Here is a 21,130-nt window from a genome sequence, read left to right as displayed (position 1 = left end):
TACTCATCCCTCATCAGGCCTATAATTGAGTACAATGCCCTTTCGGATGTACCTTACCAGACACCTGCAGCAACTGGAAAGACCCCAAAAGTACATCACCAAGAGGATCATAGGGCTCAAACAGATGCCATATGCTGCCCGGTTAAAGAAACCCAGCTCTACTCAGTGGCATACTGCCTGCTCAGAGGCGATCTGTGCCTGACGATAAAGCCATGTCCAACCCGAATTAATGGACATGCTGCACCTCAGAAAATCCAAATCCCATCGAGCCACGCTACCGAGAGACTTGAACCTCAGTACTGAAATAAATAGGACATGCTGGAGGACAGATTCATAACCCAGAGGCTCCCTTCACTCTGGAATAAAATCCCAGTCCAGGTTAGGCAGAGTCCCTCATTGACTCTCTTCAAGAGGAATCTTGATGAGTGGATGAGAGATTGTAGGTTTACCCCGGGTATCACTTCTGTGTCACTGTTAGACAGAGGCATAGTATACTAACCTCGAAAAAGGGCATAGCAAAATTAATTTAAAATGGGTGGCGAAAGCCAAACACACTCTGGCTAGGCTTATAAATGCCCTAGGGCAGATAGCCTAGTATGAACCTATGACCCTATGAACCCATACTTCCTCTCCCAACAATGGGAGAATCGATTGTAGTGTGACCATACGGAACTTGGACTTGTGTACATAATTGTTGAGTTGACTGAGATCTAGTATGGGTCTCAAGTCCCCTGTTCTTTTCGGCACCAAAAAGAATCTTAAGTCCCTAGTCCGATTTGGTATGAGGTGACTGGTTGGATGGCCCCTTTTTCTAGCAGCTGAGAGACCTCTGAGGCTGCTTGATCTCTTTGACTGGATGGAACGTCTGGGATTTTTCTTGTTGGCGGGGGGTACTGAAGAGAATGGGATAAGGTATCCTCCGGAAATTACCTATCGGTCCTAGGTGATGCTCTCCCAGGCTTCCGGATATAAGGAGATTCGACCCCCGACTGGCTTTGGATAAGCGCAGCCGGGCACACCCTCAGGAATGAGAGTATGGAGAGCCACGGAAGGAGTCGCGGTCTCCGGAATTGCGGGGGCCCCCTCTGCCTCTGGGGCGACGTCTCCCTGAGTAACCCCCCCTCCCCTGCCTCTGGAGGGGGGTTCACCTTGTGCGGCAGGAAAAAACCTCTGTGATTTCTTGAACCACACCCCCCCCCCACTGGGCCTTGGGATAAGGCCTAGAAGGAAGGGAAAAATGGACCCCTACAGCAGACAGGGTCATTCCCTCTTGCTCGCACCTGGTCTTTCACTTTGGTCCCAAACAAGGAGGAAACGTCAAATGGGGCGTCAGTGAAGGAAGACTTGAAGGACTCCGCAAAGTGACACAGGTGTAGCCAGGCTTGCCTTCTAAGGGCGACCCCTGAACTCGCTGCCCTACTCGCTCTCTCAGCCGCATACTAGATGAGTCGCATGGACGAGTTAGCGATGGAGTTGAGGGTAGAAACCTGTGCGTTAACTGTCTGAGCCACCACCTCAGCTATGTTACCTGCAAGAGTATCTCCCAAATCTTTGAGGAGATCTCTCTGGAGCCGAGTGAAGTGAGACAAATAATTCAGCGACCGTAAGGTGAAGGTTGCTGAAGATAGGGTACGCTTCCCATACCGGTCCATAGTCCTAGACTCCTTGTTAGGAGGATGGACCGCTGAGAAAGACTCTGCAACTTCCTTCTGGGTGGCTACCGCCACCACCATGGCATCTACCAGGACTCTTGACAGAAACTCTTTTCCCTGGGGTGCGGACAGGAATTTGTTGGGACACCTGGGCACGGGCTCCACAGAATCAGGGTTTTCCCACACTCTTCAACAAATGAGGTCAAGAAGTTCGTCGAAGGGTGGAGACACCCAGGAGGCAGAAAGTTGAGCGCCAAAAGCCTTAAGGAATACTGACTCCTCCTCGGAAGAAATTTTGGAAGGCCAGCCTCCTCTTTGTTTCAGTATCTCCAGGATATCAGAGAAGGAAACATCATCAGAGGAAGAGTTGAAGGACCTTCCGATTCCTCGAGGTCAGTATTGGAGGTGAGAGACTCATCCTGGGAGTCTATGTGCTTCCTCTTGCACAATTTCTCTCTAGGAGGCTCTTCAGGCACGGACTCTGGGAGACCCTCAGAAAGTTGGGGACCACTCATGGGGGTGTCCTTAGGGCTTGGCATTCTACTGTCCATGGATAGGTGAGTGTCAGAGGCTCTCGCCGGGGTGGTGGGGGATGGAATGACCGACCCGGGTGATGTAGCTGATGAATTTGCCAGCGCGCTCTGCATGGCCTTGAAGGCAGGTCCCACCGAGTCTGAGGACTGACTGGCCTCCAAGGCCACGACCGGGATCGGGGTCCCCAGAGCCGATGCACCGAGTGGAAGACTCGGAACCGACAGCTATCCCGAAGTATCCCCCTCGGGCCCGACCGAAGAGACCCGAGTCTCGAACCCTGTGGATGGAACCGACATGGTCGGAGCCGATGTCAGCACCAATAGACCCAAAGGGGGTATCGGAGCCGGTGCAGGAACATCACTCGGAGTGGAGCATACCGGCTCTGACGACAAAGAAGTGCTCGGAGGAGGAATCATCGAAACGGTCATGGGAAATGGCTCCGGAGCCGAGTGGGTCGGAGCAGAGAACAATTTGGCCAACACCGGCGACTGCAGGAGCCTCTGCACTACCCTATCAACATCCAAATCAGAAAGCCTGGAGGATTTGGAGGAGAGCGATGGAGATTGGGATCGCTTGTCTGGTGAACCATGCCTCACACTGGGCGACCGGCTCCGAATGGGTTCAAGAATAATAGGAGCCAATGCCAATTCAGTTAACACTGATACCTCCTGCGGCCCCGAGGACAGTGGAGCCGAGGAGGTAGAGTCCATTGAAAAAAAAAGATTGCAAGGACAAGCAGATCATTTAAATATGGAAAATGTGATTATCCTGTAGCCTGGAATGAGCTATAACTGGAGCTGGACACCTTTTCTTTTTTGTCTGGAAGAAGGACTGAACAAAGGACCAGCAGATTGTTCCATGGTCAAGCCAAAAATGTTGCTGCTTTCCCATGGAAAGAAAGCAGCAAATGCCAATAAAAAGCAAATCTTTAAGAGACACTTTTTCAAAGACAAACACAATTTAAAAAACACTAAAATATTTTGCCAGCCCCACAAATTACAATAAACAAAATTTATTAACAGAAAACAAGAAGTTATGTACTCACCATAATGTTCGATGTATGTAGCCCATCTCGCCTCACATTCTTACCCGTGGGTTCGGAGCCGAATATCGGCTCCGACTCGGCTGATTTTTACTAGCTCAAAGTCTCTCATTGGCTGGGCTAAGAGGGTATCCCATGGTGCACTGCTCCATATCCCCAGATCTAGTTTGCTGCGAAACAACATATGTACTTCATACACACCTCATATCTATATAAACAATCACTATTCAAAGGGACTCTGCAGGTGACAACCTATCCTCCAAGTCCTCCAGGCAGGGGGAAGGTGGGAGGGTAAGTAAGAATGTGAGGCGAGATGGACTACATACATTGAACATTATGGTGAGTACATAACTTCTTGATGTTATGTTGTCCTATCTCGCCTACATTCTTACCTGTGGGACAGCGTCACTAGCACCTACATCCTGGGTGGCTCATAGGAAAATACTCCTGAGAACTGTGGAGCCAAAGGAAGATCTGCCCCCTGGAGACCACATCCAATTTGTAATGAGAAACAAAGGTGTGAGGAGAAGCCCAAGTAGCTGCAGCACATATATCATCCATTGACAATCTAGCTTGATAAGCTGTGGATGTGGAAACAGCCCACGTAGAATGTGCCTTGACTGGAAATGGCAAATTTTTACCTCCTGCCTGATAGATGAAAGAGATACAACTGGCTATCCATCTAGACAGCGTAACCTTGGATACCGGAGAACCCAATCGGTTTTCCGAAAAGGAGACAGAGTTGGTCAGACTTCCGGATATCTTTTGTCTGGTGTAGATAGAAGCGTAACTGTCTATGTACATCCAATTGGTGAAATCTAAATTCTGCCTTGTTAGAAAGAAGGAAGAACACCGGCAGCTCAATGGACTGATTCATGTTAGACACGGAAGCCACTTTAGTAAGGAACGATGGGTTTGGTCTAAGAGAGACCCTATCTTTGTGGAAGATCAAATATGGGGGTTTGATGGAGAGGGCTTGAATTTCCAAGACCCGCCTTGCTGAAGTGACTGTTGATAAGAATGCTGTTTTCCATGTTAAGAATTTTAATTCACAGGTAGCTGCAGGTTCAAAAGGTGGTAGAGTAAGGGCTTGAAGAACAAAATTGAGATCCCAGGGCATGACAGGTTCGGACACCGGGGGACGAAGCAACAGGGTACCTTTAAGGAATGCTTTGCATAGTCTGTGTGCCATAAGACTAGGTTCATTCGCTAAGTGGAAATTAGATATCACCGCCAGCTGAACTTTGATGGTGACTGATGCGGACCCCTGATAGAACAGCATAGACAAGAACTCCAGAACTGAATCTATTGGAGTTGTGTAAGGATCAATACCTCTAGTATGAGCCCAGATGGAGAACCTTTTCCATTTGCTAGAGTAAATCTTTCTAGTGGATGGCTTATGGGAGGACGATAATATATAGACCACTTCTGGTGAAAAATTATGACATCTGACTAGCGATGAAAGTGGAGTAGCCAGGCTGTCAACCGGAGTGTCCTCAGAGAGGGGTGGACTGTCCCGACATGTGTGTCAGTAAATCTGGTAGAGGGTCCAGAATCCAAGGAGTGTCCACAACGTATGGTTGAAGAAAGGGAAACCATACTTGACATGGCCAGTGTGGGGCAATCAGAATCATTCTGCTTCCCAAGGATTGTGCTTTCTGAATCACCCTCGAGAGAAGGGGAAACAGAGAGAAAGCATAAAGCAGACCGGAGGGCCAATCGTGAACCAGAGTGTCCCTGGGTGATTCCCCCTGTGAGGGGATCAGCGTGAAGTAGTTGTTGCATTTCGCATTGAGAGGGCTGGCAAAAAGGTCGCAGCAAGGCTGACCCCATCTGCTGAAGATTCGCTTTGCAACCAGGCGATTCAGGGACCACTCGTAAGGCATAATTATTGCTCCGCTTAGCCTGTCTGCCATTACATTGGACTTCCCCGGAATGTGCATTGCCACCAGAAATCGTTGGGAAGCTATTGCTCAATGCCACACTCGCATAGCCTCTCTGCATAGGGGGTAAGACCGGGTTTCCCCTTGCTTGTTGAGATACCACACTACTGACATGTTGTCTGAGTGAATCACAATAGTCCCTAGAGGAAGAACTTCCTGAAGTGCCTGCAATGTAAGAAGCACTGCTCTCATCTCCAGGACAATTATATGCAAATGTATCTCGGGTTCTTGCCACGTGCCTTGGACTGTCCTGCCGAGATAATGCCCCCCACCCCATCTGGGAGGCGTCCATGGTCACCATGGCAACAGGGACAGGAGGAACGAAGGGCTTTCCCCCGTTCAAATTGCTGGTGCACAGCCACCAACGGAGGTCCTGCTTGCACCTGTCTGTGATTAAGATGGGATGAGATAGTGGGAGTCTTTTGAGAGACCATTGGACAAAGAGGAGCCATTGAAGAAGTCTCATGTGTAATCTCACTAGAGGGACCAACATGATAGTTGCCGCCATGGTCCCTAGGAGTTGTAGAACCAGTCTTGCTTTCACTTGCCTCAGGGGCATCAGCATATGTATTTGTCGTTGCAATACTGTGATACTTTATTGTGGTAAGAATGCTCGCATTTGAATGGTGTCCAACTCTGCTCCTATAAAGGTGACACACTGTGAGGGCAATAAGGCAGATTTTCCCCAGTTTATTGTTATGCCCAGTTGGTGACATAGACTGATGGTAGCGTCCCTGGCCTGAACTAGTTGATGCCTGGTGGGGGCAGTAAGGAGCCAGTCTTCCAGGTATGGAAACACCTGGAATTCATGACGTCTCAAGTGAGCCGTCACCACTGACATACATTTGGTGAACACCATGGGGGCTGTGGTGAAACCAAAGGGCAGGGCTCGAAACTGGAAGTGACTGGCTCCCAGCTGGAAGCATAGGTGACTCCTGGATGCTTTGTCCATTTTGACATGGTAATAAGCAACCTTGAGATCGATGGAGCACATCCATACTTCCTCTCCCAACAATGGGAGAATCGACTGTAGTGTGACCATATGGAACTTGGACTTGTGTACATAATTGTTGAGTTGACTGAGATCTAGTATGGGTCTCAGGTCCCCTGTTCTTTTCAGCACCAAAAAGAATCTTGAGTAAGTCCCTAATCCGATTTGGTCTGAGGGGACTGGTTGGATAGCCCCTTTTTCTAGCAGCTGAGAGACCTCTGAGGCTGCTTGATCCCTTTGACTGGGTGGAACGTCTGGGATTTTTCTTATTGGCGGGGGTACTGAAGAGAATGGGATGAGGTAACCTTCGGAAATTATCCTTAATACCCATCGGTCCTGGGTGATGCTCTCCTAGGATTCCAGATATAAGGAGATTCGACCCCAGACTGGCTCCAGATAAGCACAGCCGGGCACATCCTCAGGAATGAGAGTATGGAGAGCCACGGAAGGAGTCGCGGTCTCAGGAATTGCGGGGGCCCCCTCTGCCTCTGGGGTGATGTCTCCCTGAGTAACCCCCCTCCCCTGCCTCTGGAGGGGGGTTCACCTTGTGCGGCAGGACAAAACCTCTTGTCATTTCTTGAACCACACACCCCCCCCGCTGGGCCTTGGGATAAGGCCTAAAAGGAAGGGAAAAATGGACCCCTACAGCAGACAGGGTCTTTCCCTCTTGCTCGCACCTGGTGAGGGTGTCTTTCACTTTGGTCCCAAACAAGGAGGAACCATCAAATGGGGCGTCAGTGAAGGAAGACCTGAAGGCCTCCACGAAGTGACAGAGGCGCAGCCAGGCTTGCCTTTTAAGGGCGACCCCTGAGCTCGCTGCCCTACTCGCTCCCTCGGCCGCATACTAGATGAGTCGCATGGACGAGTTAGCGATGGAGTTGAGGGTAGAAACCTGTGCGTTAACCATCTGAGCCACCACCTCAGCTATGTTACCTGCAAGAGTATCTCCCAAATCTTTGAGGAGATCTCTCTGGAGACGAGTGAAGTGAGACAAATAATTCAGCGACCGTAAGGTGAAGGTTGCTGAAGATAGGGTACGCTTCCCATACCGGTCCATGGTCCTAGACTCCTTGTTAGGAGGATGGACCACTGAGGAAGACTCTGTAACTTCCTTCTGGGTGGCTGCCACCACCACCATGGCATCTACCAGGACTCCTTTTGACAGAAACTCTTTTCCCTGGGGTGCGGACAGGAATTTATTGAGACACCTGGGCACGGGCTCCACAGAATCAGGGTTTTCCCACACTCTTCGACAAATGAGGTCAAGAAGTTCGTCGAAGGGTGGAGACACACCCAGGAGGCGGAAGGTTGAGTGCCAAAAGCCTTAAGGAATACTGACTCCTCCTCAGAAGGAGTTTTGGAAGGCCAGCCTCCTCTTTGTTTCAGTATCTCCAGGATATCGGAGAAGGGAACATCATCAGAGGAAGACTTGGGGGACCCTTCCGATTCCTCGAGGTCAGTATTGGAGGTGAGAGACTCATCCTGGGAGTCTATGTGCTTCCTCTTGCACAATTTCTTTCTAGAAGGCTCCTCAGGCATGGACTCTGGGAGATCCTCAGAAAGTTGGGGACCACTCATGGGAGTGTCCTTAGGGCCTGGCGTTCTACTGTCCATGGATAGGTGAGCATCAGAGGCTCTCGCCGGGGTGGTGGGGGACGGAATGACCGACCTGGGTGATGTAGCTGACGATCTTGCCAGCGCGCTCTGCATGGCCTCAAAGGCAGGTCCCCCAGAGTCTGAGGACCGACTGGCCTTCAAGGCCACGACCGGGACCGGGGTCCCCCAAGCCGATGCACCGAGTGGAAGACTCAGAACCGACAGCTGTCCCGAAGTATCCCCCTCAGGCTTGACCGAAGAGACCCGAGTCTCGACCCCTGTGGATGGAAGCGACATGGTCGGAGCCAATGTCGGCACCAATAGACCCAAAGGGAGTATCGGAGCTGGCGTGGGAACATCACTCTGAGCAGAGCATACTAGCTCTGATGACAAGGAAGTGCTCGGAGGAGGAATCATCTAAACGGTCATAGGAACTGGCTCCGGAGCCGAGTGGGTCGGAGCAGAGAACAATTTGGCCAACACCGGCGACTGCAGGAGCCTCTGCACTACCCTATCAACATCCAAATCAGAAAGCCTGGAGGATTTGGAGGAGAGCGATGGAGATTGGGATCTCTTGTCTGGTGAACCATGCCTCACACTGGGCGACCGGCTCCGAATGGGTTCAAGAATAATAGGAGCCAATGCCAATTCAGTTAACACTGATACCTCCTGCGGCCCCGAGGACAGTGGAGCCGAGGAGGTAGAGTCCAAAACAATAATCTTCTCCGGAGGCTCCGAAGTGGCAGATGGAGCTGAAGACCTTTTCTTAGACTTGGAAGCTTTAGATTTTGACTGAGTACTAGAAGCCGAATCTATAGCTTCCTCAAATGACGGTTTCAGAAGTCCCTTTAATATCAATTTATTTTTTCTCTCCTGGAGCACCCTAGGACTGAACGCGTGGCAAAAGCTACACGACTCCTGTAAATGGATGGCTCTGAGGCAGTAGACACACACAGTGTGTCCATCCGTGATGGACATTTTATATCCACATTTGGAACATTTCTTAAAGCCAGAAGGCTTATGCTCCTTCTGATCCTTGGACATTTTATAATTAATGCTAGTGAAACACGTAGATGCAACTTACAAAAAGGGCGGGAAAAACCACACAATTTATAACACCAGAAAAACCGTACTAAGCACACTCTGAGAACCTCTAACTGAAACGGTTCACACACAATATAGACACACCAGAAAAACAGTACTAGATACACACTAAGAACCTCTAACTGAAGTGGTTCTTCTAAGGATTACACAGGAAAAAACACAATGACCAAAGGTTTATCCAACAACAGAGGGGAGGACTAGGTCCTCTAACTAAAACGGGCCTAGCCCGCTGGAACAGTTAGGGATACCAAAACAACTATCACACTCAGGCACTGAAATCACACACAAATTTAGAGATCAGCAACAAGAATAGCTATTAAAACAGCTTGTGGGTCTGAACTAACAACTTTCTCAAAGAGAAATAGCAAAAAAGAAGGTACTTAGCCCACAGCCAAGCGAGACCCCGTCCGAGCTACATAAGCAGCAAACAAGATCTGGGGATATGGAGTAGTGCACCATGGGATACCCTCTTAGCCCAGCCAGTGAGAGACTTTGAGCTAGTAAAAATCGTCCGAGTCAGAGCCGATATTCGGCTCTGAACCCACGGGTAAGAATGTAGGCAAGATGGGACTACATAACATAAATGTTTTTCAGTTACTTTAAACAACTTTTAAACTGACAAGAAAAAAAAGGGTACCCCTGCTTAAAAGTACATAACAGTATGTTAAAACACAGACTCCAAACATTAAAAATAAATTTCCTGAAGGGAAAAGTATTATAAAATGGATTTTTTTTCAGCAAGGGAACAGCACAAGCTTTTTTTGTTGATCCTTGAAAAGTCTCAGAGAAGCATACTCTTCAGCTGCAATAAAGCTCTGAAGGGCTTAGCACCCAAACTTGTCTTTTTAGTCAGCTTAGCTTAAACTGCCAGACAGTTTGAGTGCATGGAAGGTGTCCTGAAGCTTTGAAGTTGGCCAGCTGTTATATCCTTCGTATGATATAATCCATATAGCTTTGGCTACTGCAGCACTGATTAGTAAGAACATCAGAAATTTCTATCAGTACAGTTCAAACGTTCGCACATACAGTAACATAATCAAATTGGCAGGTAAGTTGTCATGAACTGAGAATAAGCATTACATTGACACTATTTCCTGCCTGTTCTTTCATAAACTTTTCTGCCTCATGAAATTCAAAATTTACATAAGGAGTAGACAGTTTTTCATAAAATTAGCCCTAATACCGTAATAAACACTAAGTCAGAGATAGCTATCTCTGACAGGAAACTTTCAATATGAAAAATACTGGGTTTCATAAAAGAGAAACACCACTTTTAATTAAAAAAAAAATAGACAAATTGCTATTTTTCTTAAAATAGTAATAATTTTGCAGTATATGGGGCTCCTCATTGGAAACTTACCTGCCAGAAGCAACATTCTTAGCTGACTGAAGCCTAAGAGATGCTTCTCAAAACAGTAAGAAACTACTGAAGAAAGCTTCTCTCTGACTATTTATTTTTATGCTGGAGATTAGCCAATCAGCAGTTGGACTGAAGGAGTTGGGGGAAGCTACAGTTTTCTGAAGCTGGCTGGTTGTTGTTTCCCAGGCGTGAAACAATCCGTACAGCCTAAGGGATACTGCAGCAGTAGGAATGATGAACATTAACTTTTCCTTACAAAAAAATAATAATATGGAAGGTTTTCCCAGGTGGGGTACTTATTTGTCTAGCTCAAGGGAAGCACTGGCTAATTGTCTATCATTTGAAGCCCACAAGGAGAGTGCTCTTCAACGGCAAAAAATTCTGAAGGTGTGCCTAACCACTGATTTTATACCTTTTTCCTTGAGCTATACAGTGATTAGGGAGCATGGAAGGTGCCCTAAAGCTTTGGAAGCTGACTGGTTGTCCAGTCCTCGGCAGGCTTTATCCTATATAGTTTTGGCTATGGCAACAGCAATCTAATGAGGGACATCTTGATTTATCTCGTTGCACGTGAAAAGATTTATTACATTTAGATTCCTAGTACACTGCAGTATAAACATATTGGTTTCACTACATTGCACAAATTACTGTGTTCAACTGCCAGCATACTTATACCCAGGAACTTTGGAAGTGAAATTACACTAATGGTGCTATAAAGTGGAGTGCAAAATGTCACATCTCCAGCCAAATATAAGTAATATAATAGAAAAAATTGTTTCACAGAATTATTCCAGTGAAAACACACACACAACATGTGTAAGCACATGATATGTACTCACACACTCATGGAGATCTGTAGTCAGAAATACATATTCAAAATTATCTAGCAACTTCTAAAAGCACAATATGTCAATTACTTACAAATAAAGAAAGGAATTGCTTTTCTAAAAAAAAGTCACACACGTAAAATAAAAAATAAACATAAATAAAAATAAAAGGCTGAAACACAGTGTGTAAGGTTTCAAGCAAGATTCTATTTATTTATTTTGATCCTCTGCTTGGATAGAGGATCTTTTTTATTCATAGATTCATAGATATTTCAAGGTCACAGAATCTAATTCTCAACTTGCCAGTCAATCCTGGAGTAAATTTGTGGATATTCATCCAGTCATCTAGGTTACGTTTAAAGGAAGATAGTGAGCTGCACTGCTTAACATATACAGGGGAAGTTTTTTTTCCAGGGGACTGGGAGGTGCTGGGCTATAAACCTGTCCCTCTACCATGTTTTATTTATCTGTTGGTGAAGATTTAGGTCCCTGGTTCTAGTACTGCGGGAAACATTAAACTTACAGAGAAACAGGCTTCCAAGACAATCAGGTCTCTTATGGAACAGTAATTGAGTCAGAGATCTCTTTTCAAACATCTGTAGGATACTGAATAAAGGAATGGACCTTCCAGCCAATCTTGGTAGCTCAGTGACTTTAGCCTGTGATCTTTTAGGTTAGGGACCTCTGGGGACTTTTTATTTGTTTGATATATTTAGTGAGACATGTCCCATAGTGGGCATTGAACTCTATTACTGGCTTGAGCAATGCTACATATAAGGAAGTGATTACCTCTTTAGACTTTGATGATATACCTTTGACAATCAACTGGGCTAAATAAAAGGATTTTCTAAAAACTGTTGTCATATAATGGTCAAAAGAGAGGGAGCTATCAATCCAAGTAGGTTCCTGACTATATGTTCATTTTGTAGAGGTGTGTTTAGACAGTATGATGAGGATAAGGTACGTCTACCAAACGTAATGGTAGTACACTTTTTAGCACTTAATTTGAGTCCATTTTTAGTTTAGTACACCAGGAGTTAGCAAGGGAGAGTTCATTCTGGAGGGTTTGGGTGTCATAGGATGACTTACAAATAACCCCAGATTGCAATTGTCTGCAAACTTCATTAGCCAGAAGTGTTGGCTCTCTGCTTGAAGATCAGAATAGTAAATACCATAAAAAGTGGTCCCAGTATCAAGCCCTGATAGATGCCACTGGTCGTTTTTATAATTTCTGATGAGGCACCTACCTCTTGCACTGCGTGGAGGGCGGTTTTTCACTTAGTTTGCTATCCATCTTACCACATATGGGTTGATTTTTAAAAGCATTAAGCTTTTGTATATGCGGCCAGGTCAGGTATGGAAATAAAGTGCATAAAGAAAGCTGGTGGTAGAATGCAGATGTCCAGGACATCATCAAAAGAAAGAAGGAGTGCAGAAAAAAGTGGGAGATAGAAAAGACAGACCAAGCTAGGAACGAATACTGGTTGGATAACAAAGAGGATAAGAGAGGAGTTACAACAGGAAAGAACAAGGCATCAGAGGTACTCTACCAGCTTCTGGAAAGTGACTTAGTAGATGACACAAAGAAACTAGATCATATTGCAAGGCAAATACAGAAAGATAAACAAGATAGTCATATACCCTTCATAAGGGATGCTAGCAACAACCTGCTCAGCAGTCCATAGGACATCACAGGCAGATGGAAGGAGTACTTCCAGCAGCCCCAGACACAACCTACAATGAGAAAAGAGGAGAAGCCCATCACAGAGAAGTAAGAACAGCACTAAGACATATGGAATGAGAAATAGCAGCAGACTCAGATGAGGTCACAGCAGGTATGATAAAGATGTTGGATAAAATAGTAGGGAATTGGCTCCTGAGGGTACTCATTGCAGTATGCAGAGAAAGGGGAATCCCAGATGACTGGAGAATAAGCATACTAGTGTCATTGTTCAAGAAGAGAGGGGACATTCACAGCTGTGGGCAGTACAGAGGTATCAAACTCCTGTCACATTGCAAGAATGTTCTGGAGAGGGTGACTGCCAAATAAATATGTGGAGAAGTAGTAAGTATGATGGGAGATGAGCAGTTCAGATCGAGATTATCATACAGCACAAATGACGCAATGTTTGCAGTGAGTTGGATACTTGAGAAGAAGCTGGGAATAAGAAAAGAGTCCATCTGGGCATTCTTAAACTTGGAGAAAGCATATGAAAAGGTCACAAGAAAGCTGATTTGGGCAGTCCTGTGGTGGTCTGAAGTCCCAGAAACATTGTTAGAATTAGTGTAATCTATGTACAAGGACCCAATGACTCAAGTATGAACAGTGTTCAGTCATGCAAAGGGGTTTCCATTGGGAGTGGGTGTGCATCAGGGTTCAGCTCTGAGCTCACTGCTGTTCATACTGGGGATGGACTACATTAGCAAACATTGGTGGGGACAGATCAACAAAGTTGCTGTATGTCGATGATGTGGCATTACAGGCAGACTCTAAGCAAGAGCTTCAGCAAAGGATAGGGGAAAGGAATGCAAACATTAAGGCACATGGGATGAAATGGAATACAGATAAAACAGTTGTATGGCAGTAAATGAGGGGAAATCAGAAGGAACTGAGAAGGAAAATAGCGAAACATGTTAACAGCTTCAAGTATCTGGGAGGTGTGGTTGAACAGAAAGGAAGTCTGAATGAGAAGGACAAATCTAGAATCAAAAGGGCTGCAGCCAATTGGCACAGAGCATCAGGTGCATTGTATGACAGAAGAATGCCAACGAAGCTGAAAAGTAAAGTGTGCAAAACAGTGGTACAACTAGTACTACTGCATGGTACAGAAACCTGGGCAGTAAAGTGAGAGCAGATGAGGAAGACAAAGGTGATGAAGTGGAAATGCCTGAGACAGGTGGCAGGATGCACACTGTGGGATAGATGAACAAATGAGGAAAATAACAGCAGAAACCAGAGCAGGTCCAGCTGCAGAACAGTTCAAAAAGAACAGATTACAGTGGTTTGGGCACAAGTGCAGAAAAGCAGAACATAGTCTGGTGAAGAAGATTTGGGCAGACAAAAAGAAGGCAAACAGAAATGAGGGCATCAAACAAAGAAATGGATGGACTGAGTGAGAAAAGTCCTGCGACAGTCAGGCATGAGTGTTGAAGAAGGTAGGAGAGTTACACTGAGTAGAAAGAGAGATGGCAACAGTTGACACGGCACCCTGACGCCATGTAGAAAATGGGGAAAAAAGGGGTTGATGATGATGATGATAAGCTTTTGTTTGATGCCAGAATGGGGAATAGTCTTGAAGGCATTAGCCAGGTCAAAATATAACATGTGCACTGCATGGCCATCATCTACAGTCTTTGTAACCCTTTCAAAGACATCTGCCAGACTATATAGACATACTCTATCCTTCACAAAGCCAAACTGTTAGACGCCAAGTCTATCACAGTTTATGAGGTCAGTTAAAATATGTTTCATGGCTTTTCAGATGATAACTGTAAGGCTGATAGATCTGTAATTACCTGGGGTCAGTTAGCTCTGTAATTACCTGGGGTCAGTTGTAAGGCCACCCTTATGGAAGAGCATCACCACTGCAGTGCACCTTTCATCAGGGAAAAAAAACAGTAGCTAAATGCAAGTTAAACAGTCTGAGGACTGTTAGTACTATTAATTAGACAGCCAGGTTTATTGTCAAGTCCCATGAAAGAAGTGTTTTCAGTCTTGTTTAGCACTTTCAGGCATTCTGTAGCAAGCTATTAGTTGACAGTTTATCCTTCATAGAGTGATCTGTAGTTCGGTGAGTTTCAGTTTTTTTTTGGTCTTCAACTTAAAGTTGAGGGGTGTTAGATGAAGGAAAGTACAGTTGTGTACACTTACCATAAATGTAGCTGTTCGAGTGTATTCACTGTTGCAGTCATCACACTTGGGTTATCTGCCTGCAGGTAGCCCTCAGTCGGCCCGAATACCAGAGACTTAGTATTTCTGCTTTGGTTGCTGTCGCTCCAGGACTGACGTCAGGTCGTCAGGGGTATAAAAACAGGCAGCTGACGCCATTACATCAGTTTTTTTTTGCCCCAAATGTCAGGAGCCCCCTAATAGGGAGCTAAGCTATGGTGGGAAAATCACCACCAGTAAAAAGTAAATACCAATACCCCTGCAAAGGGCGAGCAATATACACATAGAGGAGAGAGAGACAGAGAAGGGGGCTGGAGGGAGGGAAACCAGGACTGCAACAGTGAATACACTCTGACATCTACATTTATGGTAAGTGTACACAACTGTACTATGTTCTTCGTGTTTCACTGTTGCAGTCATCACACTTAGGTTGATTCCCAAAGCTGAAGAAAGGGTGGAGGCAGTCAAGAAGAGTTTGGGCTGGCTAGTATGCCCTACAGGACTGCAGTAGCAAAACCCACCCTGGATTTGGAAAATATAGGCAGGTGGTAAATGCTTGGTGAATGTGTGTACAGAACTCCAGGTAGCAGCCTCCAGAATGTCGCTGGTAGGGACTCCCCTGAGGAATGCTGTAGAGGTAGACGTTGCCCTAGTGGAATGTGTTCTGACACCCTGAGGGGTTGGTTTCCCATGGTGTTTGTAGCAGAAATGGATACAGTGTGCTATCCATTTGGAAATTGGATGGTTTGAAATGGCCTTGCCCTCTGCCCCTGGTGCAAAACTGAGTAATAACTGGTCAGATTTCCTGAAGGGCTTAGTCCTATCCAGGTAGAATCTGAGCTGTCTGTGCACATCCAAGGAGTGCAGGATCCTTTCCCCTTTATTTTGAGGATTAGGGAAGAAGGTAGGCAAATGGATAGATTGGTTGAGAGCCACACTGGACACCACTTTAGGCATAAAGAAAGGATTAGTCCTAAGGGATACCCTGTCAGCATAAAAAATAATGAAGGGTTCCACGGCCATAAGTGCTTGTAGCTCAGACAGTCTTCTAGCTGAAGTGATGGCTAGGATCAATGCTGTTTTCTAAGAGAGGAATTTTAACTCTGCTGACGCTGCAGGCTCAAAAGGGGGTAGTGTGAGCTTTTCCAGTACAAAGTTAAGTTCCCAAGCAGGGGTGGGTGCTCTCCTTAGTGGCCTTATGTTGTTTGCCCCTCTCAGGAACTGTTTGATGAGAGGGTGAGAGAAGAGGGGTGGCTTAGAGTTGTAATCAGCCGAGATGGCAGAGGCATGGATCTTAATGGAGGAGAAGGATAGGCCTCTGTGGAGTAGATCTGCTAAGTAATCCAGGATTAGAGGTAGGAGGGCAGAGTTGTGTCCTCTCCTTTAGACTGAATCCAGGAGCAATACCTTTTCCACTTATCAGCATAAGATTTCCTTGTACTGGGTCTTCTGGCTTTAAGAATGACATCCAGCACTTGCTTGCTTAGGCTGGTCACTGGGGGAGAATTCAAGGAATAAGCCAGGCTGCAAGATTCAGGGTTTGCAGTTGCAGGTGCAAGATCTGTCCCCTCTGCTGAGTGAGCGGGGTCAGGCTCCGGGGTAGATGCCAGGGTGACACCAGTGACAGTCTGCACAGTAGTGGGTACCAGTGCTGGCGTGGCCAGTCCGGTGCAATCAGGATTCTCCTTGGTCTGTCCTGTCTTATCTTGAGCAATATTCTTGAGAGAAGGGGCAGAGGGGGAAATGCATAGATTGAGAGGTTTACCCACTGGAAGGATAGGGCATCCACTTTCCAGGCCCTGCTGTGAGGTGTCCTGGTGCAGAATTTGCTGAGCTGGTGATTGCAGGGGGTGGCAAAGAGATCCAACTCTGGGGTCCCCCATTTCTGAATCAGAAGGCTGAAGGTGTTGGGTTCTAATTGCCACTCGTGGGTCTAGGAGATTTCTGCTCAAGTCATCTGCCAGTGAGTTTTGTTTGCCTGGCAGGAATTGAGCTTGCAGATGGACCTGCATGTCCAAGGCCGTGTTCCACAGGGCCATGGCTAGCTTGCAGAGTGGGTAAGAGTGGGTTCTCCCCTGCTTGTTGATGTACCACATAACTGTGGTGTTGCTGCTTTTATTAGCAGGGGTCCTGGTGAGAGTAGGGATCCAAAAGCTGTTAGAGCATGCTGAACAGCTATCATCTCTTTTTGGTTGATGTGCAGATGAATTTGACTTGGGCTCCAGTGGCCCTGAATGCACTTGTCGTCCAGGTGTGCCCCACAAGCATACTCTGATGCATCTGTGCTTAGGGTCTGGGTGGCGTGGGGTTGAGTAAAGGGAAGTCCCTTGTTGTGGTTGCATGCTGCTGCCCACCAAAGAAACTCTATCCTTAGACAAGGTATGATACGAATGACAGTTTCCAGGTCCTGAGAATGTTGGCACCAAAGACATTTTAAGTACCATTGAAGTTTCCACATATGCAGTCTGGCATATGGAATTAGTAGGATGCATGAGGCCATGAACCCTAGGGCCTGCAGGATTTTCCTTGCAGATAGCTGGGTTCTGGTGGCCATTTGAGTGAAGTTTTCTGTCAGATAGGCTTGTTTTTCTGGAGTAAGGAATGCCATCTGGGATGCTGTGTCCAAGCTTGCTCGCAGAAATACAATCTTTTGACTGGGGACAAGTTTTGATTTATTTTCATTGATGGTGTACCCCAGGTAGGTTAGAAGTTTTTTTTACAAATGTCAGGTGCTGCAACAGCATTTCCTGACTGTCTGCCTGCATCAGGCAGTCGTCCAAGTATGGGTAAATTTGAAATTTTCTCTGTCTGCAGTAGGCAATGACTGGAGCCAGGCATTTTATGAATACTCTGGGAGCAGTGGATAAGTCAAAGGGAAATGGAGAGAACTTATAATGCATAGATCCTGCCCTGAAGTGCAGATATTTCCTGCATGAGTCCCTGATAGGGATGTGCAGATAGACTTCTTTTAAGTCTAAGGTGGCTAACCAGTCATCTTTGGCCAGCATAGGAGGAAGCTGCTGCAGGGTAAGCATTTTGAATTTTGGTACCACCAGGAAGGTGTTTAGAATGGAAAGATCTAGGATTGTGTGCCAAGTGCCCTCTTTTCTGGGTGCCAGGAAAAGTCTGGAATAGAACCCTTGACCTATCTGTTCCGCAGGAACAGGTTGAATTGCCCTTATGAAGAGCAGGGATTTAACTTGGTTTTGTGCCTCTGCCCACTGGTTTGGAGGAAGGTCTGGGAACTCTTTTGGGGTTGGCAGTGAGTGGAAATAAAATTTGTACCCCTGGGATACAGTGTTGAGGACCCATTGGTCTTTGGTGATGGAAGTCCAATTTTTTGCATGATGGGCAAGTTTTCCTCCTAGGGGCATGAGCAATTGGGCAGAGGTGAGGAGTGGACTTGAGAAGTCATTGTGAATTCTTTCTGTAAGGGGGTGGCTTAGCACTCCCCGTTTTTGAAGAGGAGGCACTCCATTGCTTAGATCTCTGCATACCCTGAGACGGCAGTCGGGGGGGTCTGTTTCCCCTGGGTCTAGTTTGAGATGGCCTAGAGGGGGCTGGAAAGGACCAATGTTTCGAGGGGCAATGTCTACTGAATCTAGGAGGCTGTACTTGCAAGAAATGTTTGACTGTCTGCATAGATTTATCTTTTTCTTCCATCTTTTTAAGAACCTCTTCAGCTTTGGTGCCAAACAGATTGTCCTTGTTCAAAGGAGTGTCTAGTAATTTTGATTTGATATGGTCTGGCAAGGTCTGCTCCTTAAGCCAAGCATGCCTTCTCAGTACAGAACCAGTGATTGCTGCCCTGCAAGATGCTTCTAGGGTGTAAAAGCCACATTGCAAAGTATGCTTGCTGACTTGGCTTGCAGAATGCATAAGCTCTTGTCATTCTTTATTTTATGCACAGCCTGTAAAGGTAGCTATTTTTTGCTTAATACGTTCCATAATATGTTGTTGGTAATTCAGCATGTGAAACTGGGAATTCAAAGCCCTAATGGCGAGAGTTGCAGAGGTGTATACTTTCTTACTCCATCTGTCTAAAGCTCTGGAATCCCTGTCCAAAGGGGTGGGGATTCTTAGCTGTAGTTGCTTTGATACCTTTTGGCCCTTGGGAGATGACCTCTGGGTCAGCAGTAGGGTTTTTGAATAGGAATTTGTGAGAGTCAGGAACTCTGTAGTACCTGTCTGGTTTCCTAGGAGCAAAGTATCGGGAGTTAAACTGGATTCCATGAAGTCATCATCCACAACATCCAGGGCTGGGGGTATTGCTAAAGGCCTATGTTGTGGCAAATCTAGAAATTCTCTGAGTCTCTTTTTGGACTGAGGATAGTCTTGGCATTTCCAGTGGAAATGCTCTCTTAAAGTATGTAAGGTTTCACCAAAACTCCTCTGGAGGAGAAGCAGAGGGAATGGATTCCTCTGCATCTGAATCCTCATAAGCAGATAAAGGCATGTCTTCAAAATCAAATACCTCAGAGTCATAGGACTCTTGGTCTGTTAAGGCTGCTGGGGACAAGTTTCTTTTTCTCTTAGCAGGGGAAGGCTGACTTCCCCTAATCAGCATAAGGTCTTCTGCCATTTTAAGCATTTAATGTTGTGCCAAGGAAGAAGGTGCTTGAGTTTGGGTCATCGTTTTTTTTAAGCGTAGCATGTTCTCTTGGCCTTAGAAACTCTGTAGTTTTAGACAGAATTGAAGACGTGAAAAAAGTCGTCGGTTTGTGTCGAATATTGGTAGTGCGAAGAACTTCCTCAGAAGCTGGTGCCTGCTCAGCGGCGCCAGACCCATCCAATGTAGAGACATCCGCAGGTTCTGTAGTTGAAGAAGAGTCTTGCGTGATACCTGACTTCAAACGGGTCTCGGTAGTGGCCTGCAAATCCATTGAAGTGGGCATCAGGGGTTGCGAAAGCACCTCACTGAGTACCGGCGAACTGGTGACTGGCTTAACGGAAGCGTTGGCGGCAGTTTTGGACCTGTGCAGCCTGTCTCTGTGTTTATCTTTACGTTTTTTCAGAAGATCGGTAGTTGGATGGCTTACCAAAGCCATTTCGGAATACAGAGATTGAGAACGAAAGTATTTAGCGACAATAAGGGCCCAACGATGAATGGTTCGGTCATTGAACAAGGCACAAAACTGACAGCGAGGTACTTCGTGGTCTGGGCCTAAACAGGTGACGCAGTAAGAGTGGAAATCTCAGTGTGGTATTTGCTTTCCACAAGCAAGACAATTGTTAACTTTTTCTGACATTGTTTTGAGCAAGAAAAAAGGATCCCCAATGGGGTACTTAGCTTTAGAAGACTTCAGGATAATTCAATTCAGAATCGAAAACTCAGGTAGCGGACAACCAGCACTCGTGCGAACTGCTTCTGCTTGGGCTCCTCGGCAAGAAAGACTGATGTAATGGCGTTGGCTGCCTGTTTTTATATCACTTACAACCTGACATCAGTTCTGGAGTGACAGCAACCAACACAGAAATACTAAGTCTCTGGTATTCGGGCCGACTGAGGGCTACCTGCAAGCAGATAACCCAAGTCTGATGACTGCAACAGTGAAACATGAAGAACATCTGCACCAGATGCTGCATAACGTAACTGCCTGCTTACAGCTCTGATGCTGTGATGCATAAATGTATGCACATACTCAAAGCAATGATGACCTTTCACCCCCACACCAAGAATGAAAACAGATATCATTGGCACATTAGTAAATAAGTCTAAGAAACACATAATGTGTCTACCACGTGAAACACTAGCTTCTTCCAATAAATCTCAAAGAGGTGGAAACAAATACTGAAATGCTAAGTAAAAGTAACCATTTTTTTCAGTACAGCTAAAATCAACAGAGAATCTCCGTAAGCTTTATATGTGTAACACAGAATGCAACACAACCACTGTGAGTACATAAAGTACTTGAAATATTAGTTTTAGGTCATGTTTCTTAAAATAGAAAGAGTAAAAATCAAAACAAACAAACAAAAATTCTACAGGGCACTACTGGTTTCATAATAGAACAAAACAAAGTTCAGTTATTAAGAGGCATATGATTAGTAAACTGAGAAAGAATGAGAAACCTTCATTAAATTTATAAAAAAAAAAAATGTTCCTTGGAAGGAAGTCTATTCCCAGACAACAACCACCACTTTGGGCAGTTCAAATTAGATTAAGCTAATGTAGTTCATGAAGATATAATT

The 21,130-nt window shown here is 45.9% G+C and overlaps 1 protein-coding gene across 2 annotated transcripts in view; it reads right to left on the bottom strand.

Annotated features, from left to right (window-relative positions):
• FAM183A (family with sequence similarity 183 member A) overlaps positions 1-21,130 on the bottom strand; it is a 264,612-nt gene that overhangs the window by 188,515 nt on the left and 54,967 nt on the right. The gene's annotated exons all lie outside the window — the stretch shown is intronic.

This window comes from Protopterus annectens, chromosome 10.part0, assembly GCF_019279795.1.
Source record: "Protopterus annectens isolate FY-2018-M chromosome 10.part0, PAN1.0, whole genome shotgun sequence".
Classification (NCBI taxonomy): domain Eukaryota; kingdom Metazoa; phylum Chordata; order Ceratodontiformes; family Protopteridae; genus Protopterus; species Protopterus annectens.
The sequence above is the reverse complement of the archived record's forward strand: the minus strand, read 5'-3'. Positions and strand labels throughout refer to the sequence as shown.